The following is a 17,063-nucleotide window of genomic DNA, read 5'->3' on the forward strand; positions in this document are numbered from 1 at the left end:
ATTTTGTGAACCATTTTCTGGTTTTTTTTCTGATTTTATTTTCTATATGCCATGGTTCTGTTTGTTTATCTTCAATTAATGTGTTGTATTCATATTAGCTCTACTTTTCTTGTTCTGTATTTGCAGGAAATATTAGCCTCTGGGCGTTTATTAAGAAACAATCAATCAATCTCCCTTTGGTGTATATTATATAATGTTACATCTTTCAGACATAATTTGACCTTGACTTGCAATAGGTAACTGTATATGTTACCCTCAATCGGGAAAATTGTCACTGAACATAGCAACCAACAATCAATGATCAATCAATCGGGAAAAAAAGATGTTTTCTTTGTAATAGCATATCATCATATGATATAGAATGCCATTAATTTCCATCAAAATAAATTTTGCTATCATTTATTTATCAGAACATTATATAATAAATATTATTGTTCTTTTTAGCCTGCAACTGGTGGCACCACGTCAGGTTCATAGTCGCCTTCAGCACAGTTTGATCCTTCTGCATAGAACCATGTACACGGGTCGTTGCATTTCGTTCTCAGACAGACACCCCACTTTATATAACAGTCAGTTGCGTTGGTAGGAGTTACGGGAAAGAGGCAGGCATTTTTCACGTCCTTATTTTTAGGTATGTCCGGAAGTGCCTGTAAATAAATAATTAAAAATGAAATCAGCAGTGTATGGATACACAGTCAAACAACAAAAAAACTGCTTTCAGTAGTCGCAAGATGAAAAAAATCATTTACATTATTCATGTCGTTGGATTACCACAGTGTGTACAACTTAACATAATTCGCCTTTTCAAAATCTAAAGGATCATTGGTCGTACCCCAAAATGAAAATGACGTTACGTCATTGATTGAATTTCCATTGTTTATGACATTAATTTTCTAACCAATCACGACGTTTTGGTGTACACTTTTGAAAATATTACCCAGGATGCATTATGTTCTGAAACTGCAAAATTGGTTTAACAGGTTTAACTATCATTTATCATGTTGATAGTCACATGAATATTCAGGTATTCTTTTATAAATGATTTTCCTTTTTATTTTCCTAAATAAAATGATTTTAAATACATTGAATTATAAATTGAAACAAATTACTTATTGGACAACTGACAGATAATTTTTTTTTTATTAACCAATCATGGTGCCCAAAATTTGAGCTATACAATCAAATGAATTACCTAAAAAGCATACAAAATGATTAGAATGATTAAAGTACATTTAAACAAAAAAACACACGAATACACATTTACACTAATTAACCTGATATAAACCAAGTTTTTGACAAAACATAGTTGTTATGGGTGCCATTGTGACCTGGAGAAATTACATCAATCTTTATAGTTCTAGGTCTATGGGAGACAACTCCTGATCAATTTTATTTCCTTTATATATATCTATATATATTTTTCTTCTATTTTTTTTTTCAAACAACAATATTTTCTATAATTTTCTTTCGTTCTTCAAAAAGGGAGTGCAATAAATTAGATAAGTTTGAAGTAACAAACAAATCTTCAGATGAAAGAATCCAAACAAATTTCATTTCATCAGATAATCTTGACAAATTTTTGAATTTTGAATTTAAATTAGATAGATGTTGAGATCGAGTATCTTTTAGAACAGAACATTTTAAAAGAAAATGTAGTTCGTCTTCAACTACGTTCTTACATAGCTTACACTTTCTGTCTTCAGCTTTAATTCCAATATACCTCCCTCTTTCGATTTCAAGATCATGACAGCTAGTTCTAAATCTTGTGATTATTTGCCTGTCTTTTTTTGAATTCATTTTTAAATATGGTTCAAACATAAAAATATTTTTAAAATTTTCTGTAAGTTCTTAATTTATTGCCAGATTGTAAGTTAGTACACTTCCCAGAATTGCTTTCTAAACTAGCTAACCAGCTTTCTTTAAATTTAATAGTTAAAGATGTTTTTACTTTTTTTAGAATATGGTTTTGTTTAAAGTTTGACTGGTTAACAAATAGATATTATAAGTCTAGAAATTTAAATATATGTTTAATGCTTCCTATCCAAGATTCCTGGTTATGTTTGTCCATAGAATAAGATAGATTTATGGCTTCCCTTAGAAGAATATTTGAAGGTTCAATATCTTTCATAAGATGGATCCAATATTTTACCATATTCATTATTACATAATATAGATATGTTTTGTATATATGCAAGACACCTATTGTTTATAAATAATTAGATGTTAGTTTTTTGCTCGCACTAGGTTTATTTTTTTAATACTTCTCTGTTTTTACTGATTCGAACTTCATAAGGAATGGGAACTCTTAATTTTGTGTCTGCAATGACATGTATTGTATTTTTCTCTGCGCAGTGATTTATTTATTGTAAAGGCTTGTAAGGTTTATACTGGTTGTTATTTTTGGTGATTTGGATAATGTATTCGTATTTCCAGTAAAACTCTTTGAACAATTATATATATTATAATTCTGGCTAGTATTTTCCATAATGATTTATTAATATAAATAAGGAGATGTGGAAGGATTACCAATGTGACAACTATCAATTTACGTTCATAAAAGTGAATCTTAGTAACTATAGGCAACCGTGCGGCCTTCAACAATGAGAAAACCTATACCGTGAACTCTGCTAAATGAGATTGTTTGTAAACATTATACATGCACATTGTTATACCGCTTGTAGATCATTTTAATTCTTTCGATTAAATTGATCAGACCTTACAAAATGTTACACTCCTCAAGAACACTTTATTGCATTAACATATTGGTTTTGTTTTTTTTTTTTTCTCATGCTTAGTGATAGTTTTAACCATTAGATTGTTGTCGCTAGGAGTATTTAATCAGCAGGATTATTAACCAGGTGACCGTATAATTCAAAACTAAGTTCATTTTCTCTAATGGCACATATCATTGTATACCATAGCCCGTCCGTCAACTCCCGCCGTTCAGCCATTCACACCATATACATGTATATATATATAAGAAGATATGGCATGAGTGCAAAAAAGACAACTCGCCATTCAAGTCACAATTTATCAAAATAAACAATGATAAGTCTTCAACACGGAGCCTTGGCTCACACAGTACAACAAGCTACAAGTATAAAGGGCCCCAAAAATTACTAGTGTAAAACCATTAAAATGGGAAAATCAACGGTCTAATCTAAATAAAAAATGAGAAACGAGAAACACTCATGAACAAGATCAGCAAACGACAACTACTGAACATAAGATTCATAACCTAGGACAGGTGCAAACAATTGCAGTGGGTTTAAACGTTTAATGGTACAAAACCTTGAGTCCACCCTTATCTGAAACAATAGTGTTACATCACAACATAAAAAACCACACTATAAATATCAACTGAAATGGCTTGATCCAATCAAAAGACATATTAACACAAGTGAACATACACTAACACATGTATGTCTACACTGTACACACAAGTGAACATACACTAACACATGTAGGTCTATACTGTACACTAACTTTTACTTTTTTGCCATTAAAATTTTCATTAAAATTGATTGGCAGTAAAAAGCTCCTATTACATTTTAAAAATGTTTTCGTCTGTCGTTCCGGAGATACTGGACAAATAAATTTAGATTTTTTTTCAGATATTGCACTCAGTAAACTCGAGTTTGCTTGAATCAATTTATTCTTAAGTGTACAATATTTTTGTGATTGATAAAAAAGCTCTAGATCTTGTTTGATTTTGACTTTTTTATTTGTCATTCCTGAGTGAAGGGAATTAAAAATAAGAATAAAAGTAATTTTGAACATATCAAACACGCACTCAAGTATACTTGTAACAGTTTTCTTAAACCTCTACGTTGGTTTTTTTGTTTTTTCTCTTGTTTTGAACCTCTAGAGTTACAAGACTTTAGTTGTCAAGTTTAAAAGAATGTTTCACAAATTGAACATACATGTATATCCAAAGTCTAACATTTTAGAATACCACACAACTGTCTTATGGGATTTTCGATTTTGCCAAAATCGTCAAGCAAAAAACAATTATACGCATGTGAATTTGCCAATCGGACAAGTATTATAATACATGTAAAATGAGCTTTTAAATAAGGCTCCGTGTTGAAGGCCGTACTTTGATCTACGCCTGGGTTACTTACTTTAACATATTGTGACTTGGATGGAGAGTTGTCTCATTGACACTCATACCACATCTTCTTATATCTATTTCATAGTTTTATTCAAAAAAATACCATGGAAAGTGGTTATTTACTTGATCAGGAAACACTCGTTTTGAAATCTCCTTAGTTTTTTGATAACACAAAACGTTTTTTTAAGGAGGGTCTCTGGTTTAAATCAGGCTTTATACAATAAAAAAATAGAATGGAAACATATGCAATTCTTATATCTTTGTTTCTCTTATTGTTCGGGTGCAGAAAATAAGTATAACTAATGTTACGAAAAGTTGAAATTGTTGGTATCAAAAGAAAATTAAAAACATATCTTGGAATTGAAATGCAAATCTTTAAAATAAAAAGAAGAAATATAGTTATACAACATTTATATACCTACCAAGCAGTGGTGTTTTCCTTTACATCCAATACTTTTTAACTTTTTGAAAACATTTTCAATCCATCGCAGTAATGTGATCGAGATTTCACTTATCTGAAATATTATGCTATGACATAAAGTGATTTCATAATGACCGTCAAGCAGTGTTCCTAAAGTTCCTGAAATTATAATAAACTTTTACTAATAAAAAAGAAATATCAAATGGTTTCCTTTTAGCTTTCTAATCAATTTCATCTTTACTTTGAAAATCATAATTATTGTAAAAAGACATAGCGAATAAGACAATCTTTTACACATATTTCTATCGTGTTCATTATAATATTATAATTTTGTATTCCATAATGCAAATAACATGTTGTGTTCTATTAACTAGTTGGCAGTATAAAATGAAACAATAAGTGTTGCGTTATCATACATGTAAATGTATGTAGGGCTTAGATATCTTTAAATGTGAAGTAAACAGGAATAAATGTTAGCATGGAAAAGATGTCCATTTTATTTCATTATTTTGCTTCTTTTTGTTTTGTTATGAACAAAAATGAGAATCGTACATACACAGTATGTGTTCAGGCTTTCCGAACATGTATTATAAGAATGCTGAACATGTGTTATATACCTATGTTTGGTATTTCTGTTTACCGGAAATGAAGGACATAATTGTTTATGCTATTTTACGGAACTGTATACATTCTTTTTGCTTGTCGGCGGCGAACAGTTATTGTCGTCTGTACATATGTCTTGTTGAATGGCAGTAGAATAAAATTCAATATCGAAAAGCGTGACTTCAATCTTATAGTCCCTCCAAGACAAGAAAAAGGATAGAGACCCACGACAGGATTGAGGCCCACAACACATGTTGATAGACATCAATTCTTATAAAGAAATTGAGAATGGAATGGGAAATATGTGAAAGGGACAACAACCCAAACAAAGAGCAGTCAACAAACGATAACCACCAATGAGTCTTCAACACAGCGAGAAAATATCCCATCCGGAGGCAGATTTCATCCGTTTTCCTACTTTAATTTCGGGTAGAAAGTTTCCAATACTTAAAAAACGCATCTTTATAATTTGCAAGTATTTGAAACAATTTAATGTAATAATGTAAGGAATTATCATGATAGATGCATCATACTCCAAAACCCATTATTTAAGGAATTGATAGATTAACAAGTTTAGATCAATCTAGCTAGGTTTGAACATTTTAACTTACCAGACAAAATATATTGTGTTTGCCTCCATGCGGGAACGCACGCATCCTCGCGCGCTGTAAATTGTATAGAAGATCCTATCTGAATTTCTGCCTGTAATATTAAAAAGACAAGACATGATATAGATACCTTGATGATTAGCAGTTGTTCAATGAGCGCATGTTTCAGATGTCTTAACTATTTTGAATATATGTATTGTATACGTAGTCAAATATAACAACAAAATAAAAATAGAATGATAAATTTAATACACATTTTAAATGCTTATCGTTGTATTCTGCTTTTGTATCTTGAAATTAATGTGAATATTTAGTAAGTTACGTTCAACGATCTGACGATACCTGAGGAGCAATGATATCCCAAATTGTTAAAAAAATAGAGCTTGCAAATGTCAGAATAATACAAAACTATATTGCCACATACATATATATACATATATATATATATAAGTGTGTAATATGGAATACTTTCTAGATATGTTTGAAATAGGTTAAGTCTATTTAACGACAAACGCCCAATAACTCTTGTCCAACAAATAATCAACTTGCCAAGGAGGATGTCATATGGAAAACAAGAATTGCTCAATGAATGCTTACAATAAAATACATGTGATTTGTCGCTTCACAGTTCAAATTAAAAATGTTGAAAATACTCCTATTCGATGCGATAAATCTCTCGTATCGTCAAAATCAAAAATGAGCATTGAGTGATAGGAAATTAACATTACAGAAATCAATTGTAAAGATCTTAGTTTTATGACAAAACTCGCTTATTATGGACTAAACAGACTGACTACGGTAATGTCCTATTTGTCAGAGTCACAATCCTGAACTTTTATCCTCGATAAATAACATTACCGATTGAGGATTTGTACTATATTGAGCAACGTGATGTTTGACATTGATGTTACAAGAAATACCTTCGGCAGCACTTGAGAACACCAACATATTTCAATCGGCTATCCTCGGGTGAATTCGGTATTCAACGGTACCGAATCGGTCGAATATGACGAATGTAAATCGGCTATCCTCGTGTGAATCCGGTAGATACCGGTACGGTATCGGTCGAATTGAATGTCACATCTTTGTGTCAGTGTTTCTTCGAAATTTTTGCGTTTTAAGTATATTCTATCCATATTTCGATCCTTTTTTTAAACAGTACAATTTTGTAAATTTCAGTTTTGTTCAATATTTTTTTTATCTTATTTTATTACTAAATATAAAGCAATGTTTTTTTCTCTATTTTCTTATCTTCAAAGTTCTTTGTAGAAGACAATCAAAGTATGGTAGATGACACAGTTGTCTGTAGGAATACATTACCTCATTGCCTCGGTAAATTTTCACAACTATACAAGTGATAATAGTATAAGGAGGAGGGCCAGGACTTTGAACTATTGATACTATGATGACTTCCACAACTGAAACAGACAGGTTAGTATTATCCGTCCGACTGGTATATTGAAATATTAGTTCTTTGTTAATTTAGGTATGATTGTTATTTTGCCTAATTTCTTCTGTTACCTATTATATCGCTATCGGACTCAGACTTCTTTTAAACTGAGTTTTACTGTACGTATTGTTGTGGGTTGTGTTTTCTACATTGGCTAAATGTATAGGGAAAGGTAATGATTTCACAAAATATGTTAAATCCAGCATTTTTGCGCCTGTCACAAGGCAGGAGCCTCTTGCTTTAGTTTCCTTGTCTTGTATGATCTTTAATTTAAGTTCAATAAGTTCAATTATATGTTTTGGAGTTTAGAATGGCCTTCATTATCACTGAACTAGTGAACGTTTTTGTTTAGGATCCAGTTGAAGCACGCCTTCGGGTGCGGAATTTTCTCGTTGTGTAAATGACCCATTGTTTACCTTTAGTAGTTTTTTGCTCTTTAGTCGGGATGTTGTCTGTTTGACACATTCCCCATTTCTATTCTTAATTTTATAATTTCATAACAACATTGACCCATGGATTATAAAAAATCATCAAATATATCAGGCTTATATGCAGTTACAAATTAAATACATGTATTACAATAAAAATATTGGTACCCAGCCAAAATACTGACTTATGTGACATTTTAAAACTATAACACATACTATAAACAATTTGGATTTTTGTGACTCTTTGGGATCCGGTTATTAACTGGACGGCTCCTAACGTGTTTAGATCTAATTCATGTTCATCCTGAGATTGAAAATGTATGTGTTTGATGAAGCTCTGTTCAGAAAAGGGCGTCGGAAATGCGACAAAAAGTTTAATTGGGATATTAAAAGGTATAACATCTTACCAATCTTTTCATTGCAAAATATTTCCTGCAGGTGAGACGTACATATAGGGCATTTGCCAACATCTGCCTGCGCGCTTACATATATCTGGTTGAGGTTGATTTGCAGGAATACAAACAGGATGCAGGTACAAACAAGCTTCATTATCCTTGCAGTTGAGTGTTATTTATCGTTTCTGAAAATGAACAAACTACTCAAATAAAAGATTATAAATTTTATATCGCTAGAAATATTTTGTTATACCATCCTATGCTTATGATTAAGCATGCGTACATCTTATTGAAAAAATATGCAAACACAGGTTTGCTAAATCAGTTAAGTTGATTTCAACATATTAGAATGTTTATGGTTGTGTCACATGAAGAATAGTTAACAAATATGTCCCATCATTTAAAAACATACATATTTTCTCATACTCATCAGCCTCCATGTTTTAGTAACCTCGCCGCGATATAGCCTTTTTGTGCTAATGCGGCGTAAAGCAACCAACAATCAATCAATCAACCATGTTTTAGTACACATTCAGGTGTTGTGTACAGGTGAATATATCTAACTCATATTAACACTTTTCATTTTACATAATAATCAAATAATTAGCATTTAATCTGTTTTGGTTTAGAATATAATCAGTATTTAAAATCTGTTTTGATTTATATAATAATCAATAAGATGTAAACTAAACTTCAGCATAATAGGAACATTTGTTATACTCAGGAACATATAAGTTCCTAATATCAGTGGAACAAATATAATACAGAAGGAAAAAATATTCCATGACATAATTTTTGCAGAACAAATATTATTATAATATTGTTTCCTTCAAGAACAAATATTATTAGGAACAAATATACGTTGACAGATATAGTGCCATTTATTTAATTTTAAAATGTTACTAAGAACAAAAAAATCTCAAAGGTTGTGCTAAATACAGCTAAGGCAAATAGTTATTAAAGGTACCCGTATTGTAATTCAATACGCCAGACGCGCTTTTCGACTACAAAAGAATCATAAGTAACACTCAGATCAAAATAGTTATAAAGCCAAACATAATGTAAGCATTTCATGAGGTAAACATGGTAAACAAGTCTTAGTATTTAGGAGAAAATCATTTCCTAAACGGTTGATCTAAAGATATGACCATATCAACTTAAAACAAATTAATATTTCGTGTTCTGTTGCTCACCATTTTAGTTTACTCTGTTGTGTTTTGTCTACTGTTTGTCGTTTCGTCGTTTATGTTTTTTCTTTTGCATTTTCAATTTGATATTGACATCTTCGACTCCGTTTTGATATCCATTTTGTATCTGTTGCTCTTCATTAAATGATACATACAGAAATTGGGTCCTGAAGTAGGGGGAGGCCTTGACGACAGGCGAGGACTTTGACTGCCATTGGTATACAATGGTACTAGTTCGTTAGATAGGGAGACACTCACCATGGAAACTCAACACACAAGGACTATTCGAAGCATACCTTTAAAAAAGACTCCATAGCATTTACTGATTTAGACCTACATGTACTGCAGTATCGATATGTCACAGTATTGAGTTCTGGGCCTTAGGAGTTGCAATATGAAAAACAAATATTTAAATCTTAAACAAATTCTTGGAACATGAACTGGGCATAAATTTCTGAAAACAAAGCTAAAGGCTTTTATTTCTAACTGTTAAAGAGTTAGTCAGTGAGTTCCCTCAAATTCAAAAAGGATAACTTGATTTCAATATTCTTATGATATATAACAATTAATTCAGGAAAACATATTGAATTGTGTTACAGTACTTAGAATTCTGACAGCAAGATACACGGTGTCAGTGAGGACAACTCTTACAAAGAAGTGTTCTGTTCAACCGCAAAAGTTTGAACAGTGCCATTATGTTAACATGTTATGCCAGCTATTTAATTAACGTTTTGCAATCCAATAAATTGCACAGGAAAAAGATACAGAGAGTAAAACATATAATCAGAACAAATTGTAAGATGTGTTCTCCGTAAACATCAGATTCTTTAGTTGACTATTATATTTACATTTTAATGACTTATTATTGTTAAGTAATTCTTATGTTGAGAAATCCCTCAAATAATTACGCGATCAGTACCTTTTTTTATAGCCTCAACATTTTTCTTATTTAAAAAAGTGCCAAAAAAAAAAACATTATTTTTTAGATGAAGAAATGCGTGATTAGCGCCGACGGCAACTAACATCATTAATAAATAGACCAATAATTTTGTCTTGTAAATCAGTTTACATACCGATGTAACTAAGCAGACTGAGATAATACAAACATGGTATAAAAATCCTTTCTCTTGTTGGATTTTTAACTCAAGATTAACGTGATAAAATTCATTAAAAACCAAAATAAAACAGGTGGTATTGTCACTGTGTGTCAGTTAATTTATTCAACTTGCGCAAACATATGTGCGTATTATCTCATTGATTATTCAAACGCTATGATTGCAAGATGTGTATACTGATTTCGGATAATATTTTGTTTTATAGATTTTCAAATGTTAAGGTTCTTTTGCATCCTTGGCTTTTAAATATTCGGCATTTGGCGTTTATTAAAAAACGTTCAAAACGAATCTTGTACATGTATAATGATAAGCCATCTGTAAAAGTCTTATAAAATTTTAATTACTTTTTAACAGTTTTTGAGAACTTCAACTTGTCCATGATAAAGCTATGAAAAGTCAAGAGAGAACATGTTCCCGCCAAATTTCCCATGGCTAATATCTCGGAAACAAGATCAAACAAGCACATTGACCCTTTATATTTTTTTGCTTTTTTGATTCCTCAATTAATCCCCCATCAATATATACTAGTGTAATGATTATTTATTTTGAAACTGAGCAGCGAACTTCCTTAAGTGCAGTTTGAAAAAGAAAAAAAAAGAAAAAAAAGAGTCAATCGATTCGATCTTGGCTTTATTTAAAGATTGGAAATCGAAAACATTTTTAAAGGTTCTGTAGTCGTTCATTATTTGAATACGAAAACATTGAACATGAACTTTGTTTCAATTTGCGGGAGAAAAACTTGTAGCAGAATGTAATCGAGATAGAAATTAATAAAACCTATGTTACATAACGTATTTCGAGTTCCATATAAAACTAAAACGTTTAAACAAAAAGTAGAATCACAAAAATACTGAACTCCGAGGAAAATCCAACTCTAGATTTAATAGACATGACATAAAACATTAACACTGTATACACATTGAATTATGTATGAAGATTTTTGTAATTTCATGTTTTCAAGTTCATAAAGATATGTCAGAATGCAGCAATCTGGGAAAGGATTGCAAACTTGTGTTGTTAATCGTATAATTAACATATATGTAGTTCTGTGTAACAACCAAAACGAACACTATTTTGACATTAAATCAATGTGCCCATGCAATAACTTTATCTTATGTAAAGTTTATAGTTGAGGTTTTTTGGGAGAATTAAGAATTTTCGATTTGCAATACTCTATTAATACCGTCGTATAAGGCTTTTCGGTTTTAATCTTATTTGAGCGGCACCTGTGAGTCTCATTTGCACTGCACTAGCCTCTAACGACATAAATTATAAACCTGGTATCGTAAAGCGGGTTCGGGATATAAATTATCGCTTATTTTCGCGGATAAAACAAAATCGCCGAAGCAAATTCCGCCAAATCAAAAGTTTACATGCAAAGGTATAGATAAAATATTTAAATCCGCCAAAATAATTACCCCAAAAATATTTCGTATACCTTATTCAATAAAAATCGTGATATTTTCATCCGCGAAAATAACCCGCTATACGGTATCTTTGTTGAGTCCAAATTGAAAACACATCATGTGAATGTAAACTTTTTAGTACTTTTATTCAATTTGTACAATTTACCAGTAACGTTTTTCAACAAGCTTTATTACAACCTACCGATATTTACGACGCTCAGAGAAACCTATCCTAACCCAACTTTAATTTGCATTTTGATGATTAGAAATTGTTTGTGAGAAATTTAAACAGATTTCTTTTATCTCTTAAATTAGGCACATGTTAGTCAGACTGAGTCATAATTATTTTTCTAAATTTGAATACAAAATATCTTTACAAATCATTCAAGATTTCATATATGTCGAACATCGTAGAATATACAAATCCGTACCACTTTTATACTTTTTAATCCAAATTTGATACATTTTAATATTCATGTTATTTCTCATATTTTATATATAAGAATATATTAAATACAACTTACCTGGTTTACAAGTTCTCCTTATTTGATATAAACTACTCTTGTTAGGGTTTGTAGTGGATATGAGATATAAGAAGGAAAATCATCGGTTTTTATTGTCATTTGAGTTTATGTACTGTTGTGCAACATATGGAGCGAATGTTACGTGAATATCTTAAATTGCTTTGCTTTCAAATTTTATAGACATAATGTAGGCGTATGATTAATATCGGGGTAATCATTTTTAAAGTGCTGACAAGTCTTTGTCTTTGTGTTTAATGTTTCATTCCGTGTATAATTAGAGAAATGAGGGGCGAAAGATACCAGAGAAACAGTCAAACTCATAGATAGAGGGGCGAAAGATACCAGAGGAACAGTGAAACTCATAGATCGAGGGGCGAAGGATACTAGAGGAACAATCAAACTCATAAATCGAGAGGAGACAAATGCCAGAAGAACAGTCAAGCTCATAAATCGAGGGGCGAAAGATTCCAGACAAACAGTCACTCATAAATCGAGGGGCGAAAGATACCAAAAGAAAAGTCAAACTCATAAATCGAGGAGCGAAAGATACCAGAAAAACAGCTAAACTCATAAATCGATGGGCGAAAGATACCAGAGGTACAGTCAAACTCATAAATCAAGGGGCGAAGACGCCAGAGGAACAGTCAAACTCTTAAATCGAGGTGCGAAAGATGCCAGGGGAACAACTAAACTCATAAATCGGTGAGCGAAAGATACCAGAGAAACAGCCAACCTCATTAATAGAGGGGCGAAAGATACCAGAAGAACATTCAAACTCATAAATCGATGGGTGAAAGATACCAAAGGAACAGCCAAACTCATAAATCGAGGGCGAAATATACCAGAGGAACAGTTAAACTAATTAATTTAGGGGCAAAAGATACCAGAGGAACAGCTAAACTCATAAATCGAGGGGTGAAAGATACCAGAGGAATAGTCAAACTCATAAATCGAGGGGCGAAAGATACCAGAGAAACAATCAAAATGAACTGAAAACGCCATGGCTAAAAATGAAAGAGACAAACAGACAAACAATAGTACACAAGAAACAAGACAGAAAACTAAAGATTGAAAAGAGATTATCGTAGGTCATCTTAACTAGTTTTGCGAAAGTGAGAAAAACAATCGAGTTAACATCAATTCTCTGTATGCATCAACCAACAGCTGGCCACATAAAAAAAATAATGTGATAGAAAAACTACCTCTAACAACAAGGTAGTTGCTTTATTCATAAAAATCAGATTAAAATCTTAATCATCCCAGTCCTTATTGTCGGTTGCTAAGGAACATAATTTTCCTTAGCAACCAAGGGAAATTTACCTCAAAATGACTAAATTTCAATTATGAACAGCTCATTTAATATGTCAGATAGCTTTTAATAGTTTACCATTAAATGAACAACAGAATATGCTTTATAAAGATATATTTATTAAAGTAAATCATATACGGTGAAATACAGTATAGAATGTCAGAGGTAATAGCTATTTTAGATACTGTGGATCTTAACCAAAAATGGTCAAATTCGACCAAATTTGGTCCCTAAAATATTTTTTTTGCAGAAATATAGCCAAAACATGATTCACTACACTTAAAGATTATGTATTTAGCTAATCAATAATGAAAAAATATCTCTGGGTAAACATATTTTAAATCAATGGCGGATAATTCAAATTGGGTCATATTAGGGGTGTAAACTGTTCATGTAGGTCAATTTTTTATATGTTTGCTATCATACCAGACAATTTCCACCATATAAATCAACAACATGTTATATTTATGTTGGTATTTGTTGAATATGTTTGTTCAAATGACTGACCTATGGTTGACAAAAAAACAACCTTAATGCAAACCTTAAAAAAAGAGGGGTGGGGGGGGGGGGTAGTGACATATTTTTTTTTTCTTTATTTGCAGAAAAAAATAAGAAATAGAGAGGCACTAAAATCAAAGAATTTTGGGATTGGGTTAATCACTAGGTTCATTATATTTATGAAAAATTTGGGTTTTATGTAAAAAATTGGGAATTTTGAGAATAAATTTATTTTACAGGGTTTACTTTGAAGTAAAAACTCTTTTGAATCAAAACTGAACATATAACTTCGTAATTTTTTTCTTCAATTCAATTTAAAGTAAAGGGTAGAGGACAAAATACTACATCTTTGTTGAAAAACCGTAATTTTGGAATGAAGTGTACTTTAGGCAGATGCTCATTTTAATAAGTATCGCTTTTTCTATGTTGTGATGTTGTGCTATTGTTTCAGAACTAGCGTTTCTAAAGAGCCTATGTCGCTCACCTTTATCTATGTGAATATTAAACAAAAGAAGCAGATGATTCATGACAAAATTGTGTTTTGGTGATGGCAAGACAAGACAAAATATTTTATTTCCTCAGACATAAACGTGTACAAGAGGTCAAAACATAATAAAGTATACATATAAATCGATGGTGATGTGATGTGTTTGTACATCTTACTTTACTAAACAATCTTAGGGAGGATAACATCAAAAGTTCAATGTAGGATAAAACTTAATTCACATAGTTTTTTTCACTGACCCCAACCCTCTCTTAACTTAATTTGGGAAAAATTGAATAACGAATAGGGATAAATTATGTAAAAATCGACTTTAGATATACAAAACTTGCAGAATTTTAACCCCCCCCCCCCACCCCCCAAACTATTTGATTTAAGTTTTTTTTATCCTACATCGATCGTTTGATGTCGTCCCTTAGTGCTTACAATTATCTCTATCTATAATGAACTTGGCCCAGTAGTTTCAGTGGAAAATGTTAGTAAAAATTTACAAATTTTATGAAAATTGTTAAAAATTGACAAAGGACAATAACTCCTTAGGGCGTCAATTGACCATTTTGGTTATTTTGACTTGTTTTAGGTCTTACTTTGCTGTACATTATTGCTGTTTACAGTTTATCTCTATCTATAATAATATTCAAGATAATAACCAAAAACAGCAAATTACCTAAAAATTAGGAATTCAGAGGCAGCAACCCAACAACGGATTGTCCGATTCATCTGAAAATTTCAGGGCAGATAGATCTTGACCTGATTAACAATTTTTCCCCTTGTCAGATTTGCTCTAAATGCTTTGGTTTTTTGTGTTATGAGCCAAAAACTGCATTTTACCTCTATGTTTTATTTTTCGCCATGGCGGCCATCTTGGTTGGTTGGCCGGGTTACCAGACACATTTTTAAACTAGATACCCCAATGATGATTGTTGCCAGGTTTGGTTTAGTTTGGCCAAGTAGTTTCAGAGGAGAAGATTTTGTAAAAGTTAACGACGACGGCCGAAGATTTTCAAAAAGGGGAAATAACTCATTTTTCGAAATTACATCCAAATTAGTTTGAGCATGTTTTCAATTGCTGGAATATGTTATATGATATATTTACCCTCAATACATCTAAAAATAGTTTTTTTCATAAGAAAGGACTATTTTATCATGAAAATATTCATATGAAAAATATTTATTAACAAATAGAACCTAAAAAAGGGGAATTTCAGGGTAAATTACAATGACTACTATTCCTCTTTTGGCAACTTTCTGCAACATTTACCCAAGAATTTTTTTGCAGCATTTTGTTGACAAAACATCCATAATTTTATATTTCATAGTCCTTTATGTAAGGATTTCTGCGTTTTCGGTAAAATTAGATGTAAAAAATGACAATAATCGGGAAAAATCATGCCGATATTTGTGTCAGGTGGACCCCTTTGTCAGTTAGCAGTCTAAATGATTCAATTGTTCTCTTAAACCCTTGAAAATAACAAAAAATGTTATGCTTTATCTCATTTTTACCATAAAATACGATGTTAGCCATTTCTCCTTGCTATACTACTATATACATATGATTTCATGTATTTTCCATGGCAACCAGACTATACAGATTTTTTTTATTGATTTTTTTTTTAATTTAACTGTTAGTTTGGACCATTTCAACTTAAAAAAAAGTAATCGAAAAATAATAATCTGGCCAAAATTTTTCATATTTGGTATATTATTACAGAGAATTGATGTTAAGATGACCAATGCTAATCTGTTTATCGCTATTTTGCCTATGACGACGTTGATGTTTACATTGAGAATGGCACATGCGTCCTTAGTTTCTATTGATAATGTTTCATATCACTTTACTTTGCTCAGAAAGGAAACCAGTCGGTAAGATCAAAGAAAAATTTCGTAAAATAACGATAACAACCGATATCAGCTTTTCAGCTACTGCTCATTCGAACCATTTGGTAAAAATATTGGAGTTTAGGAAGAGTTTCCATTTTCATATTTTAAAATAAAAAATGTTTACCATGTTGTAAACCTTAATGAATTAGAATAGTGTATCTCGCATAACTATCGTATTTATCATTGACCAGAACACATCCTTGAAACGTGTATGGTACTCGGTTCAGTATCTTCTCTTTCACTAATAAAATTCTTGTTCTTGTTCTTGGATATACCAGTCGTTTTTTAATTGTTCCGTTGATTAATAGTGTTTGATTTTGTCAGTTTTTATACGCCCGTCAAAAGTTTGACGGGACGTATTATGGTATACAAATGTCCGGTGTCCGTCTGTCTGTCCGTCTGTCCGTCTGTCACGCCGTCTGTTCGTCCGTCTGTATGTCCGTCTGTCTGTCCGGCGTAAACATGTCGCACCGTAACTTGAGAACGACTTAACCAAATTTTATGAAACTTAATATAGTTGTTTCTTATGATGGTCAAATGATCTATATACTTTTTGGTGAAAATAAGATTAAAACTTTTTGAGTTACGGCACTTTGTAACTAAAACAAGGGGGTGTTTTTTT

The 17,063-nt window shown here is 31.5% G+C and overlaps 1 long non-coding RNA gene across 2 annotated transcripts; it reads right to left on the reverse strand.

The window, feature by feature from the left end:
- Positions 1–383: 383 nt before the first annotated feature.
- LOC143062374 (uncharacterized) lies at positions 384–12,354 on the reverse strand. Of its 2 annotated transcripts, none has more exons than XR_012974719.1 (6): positions 12,252–12,354; positions 8,032–8,219; positions 7,067–7,164; positions 5,750–5,840; positions 4,537–4,694; positions 384–647 (listed from the first exon to the last, which is right to left on the reverse strand). It is a non-coding gene; the product is annotated as an uncharacterized LOC143062374 (long non-coding RNA). The 2 variants fall into 2 exon arrangements; XR_012974720.1 differs by having other exon boundaries at positions 8,032–8,204; positions 12,252–12,302.
- Positions 12,355–17,063: the final 4,709 nt, after the last annotated feature.

Source organism: Mytilus galloprovincialis, chromosome 2 (assembly GCF_965363235.1).
Source record: "Mytilus galloprovincialis chromosome 2, xbMytGall1.hap1.1, whole genome shotgun sequence".
Lineage (NCBI taxonomy): Eukaryota > Metazoa > Mollusca > Bivalvia > Mytilida > Mytilidae > Mytilus > Mytilus galloprovincialis.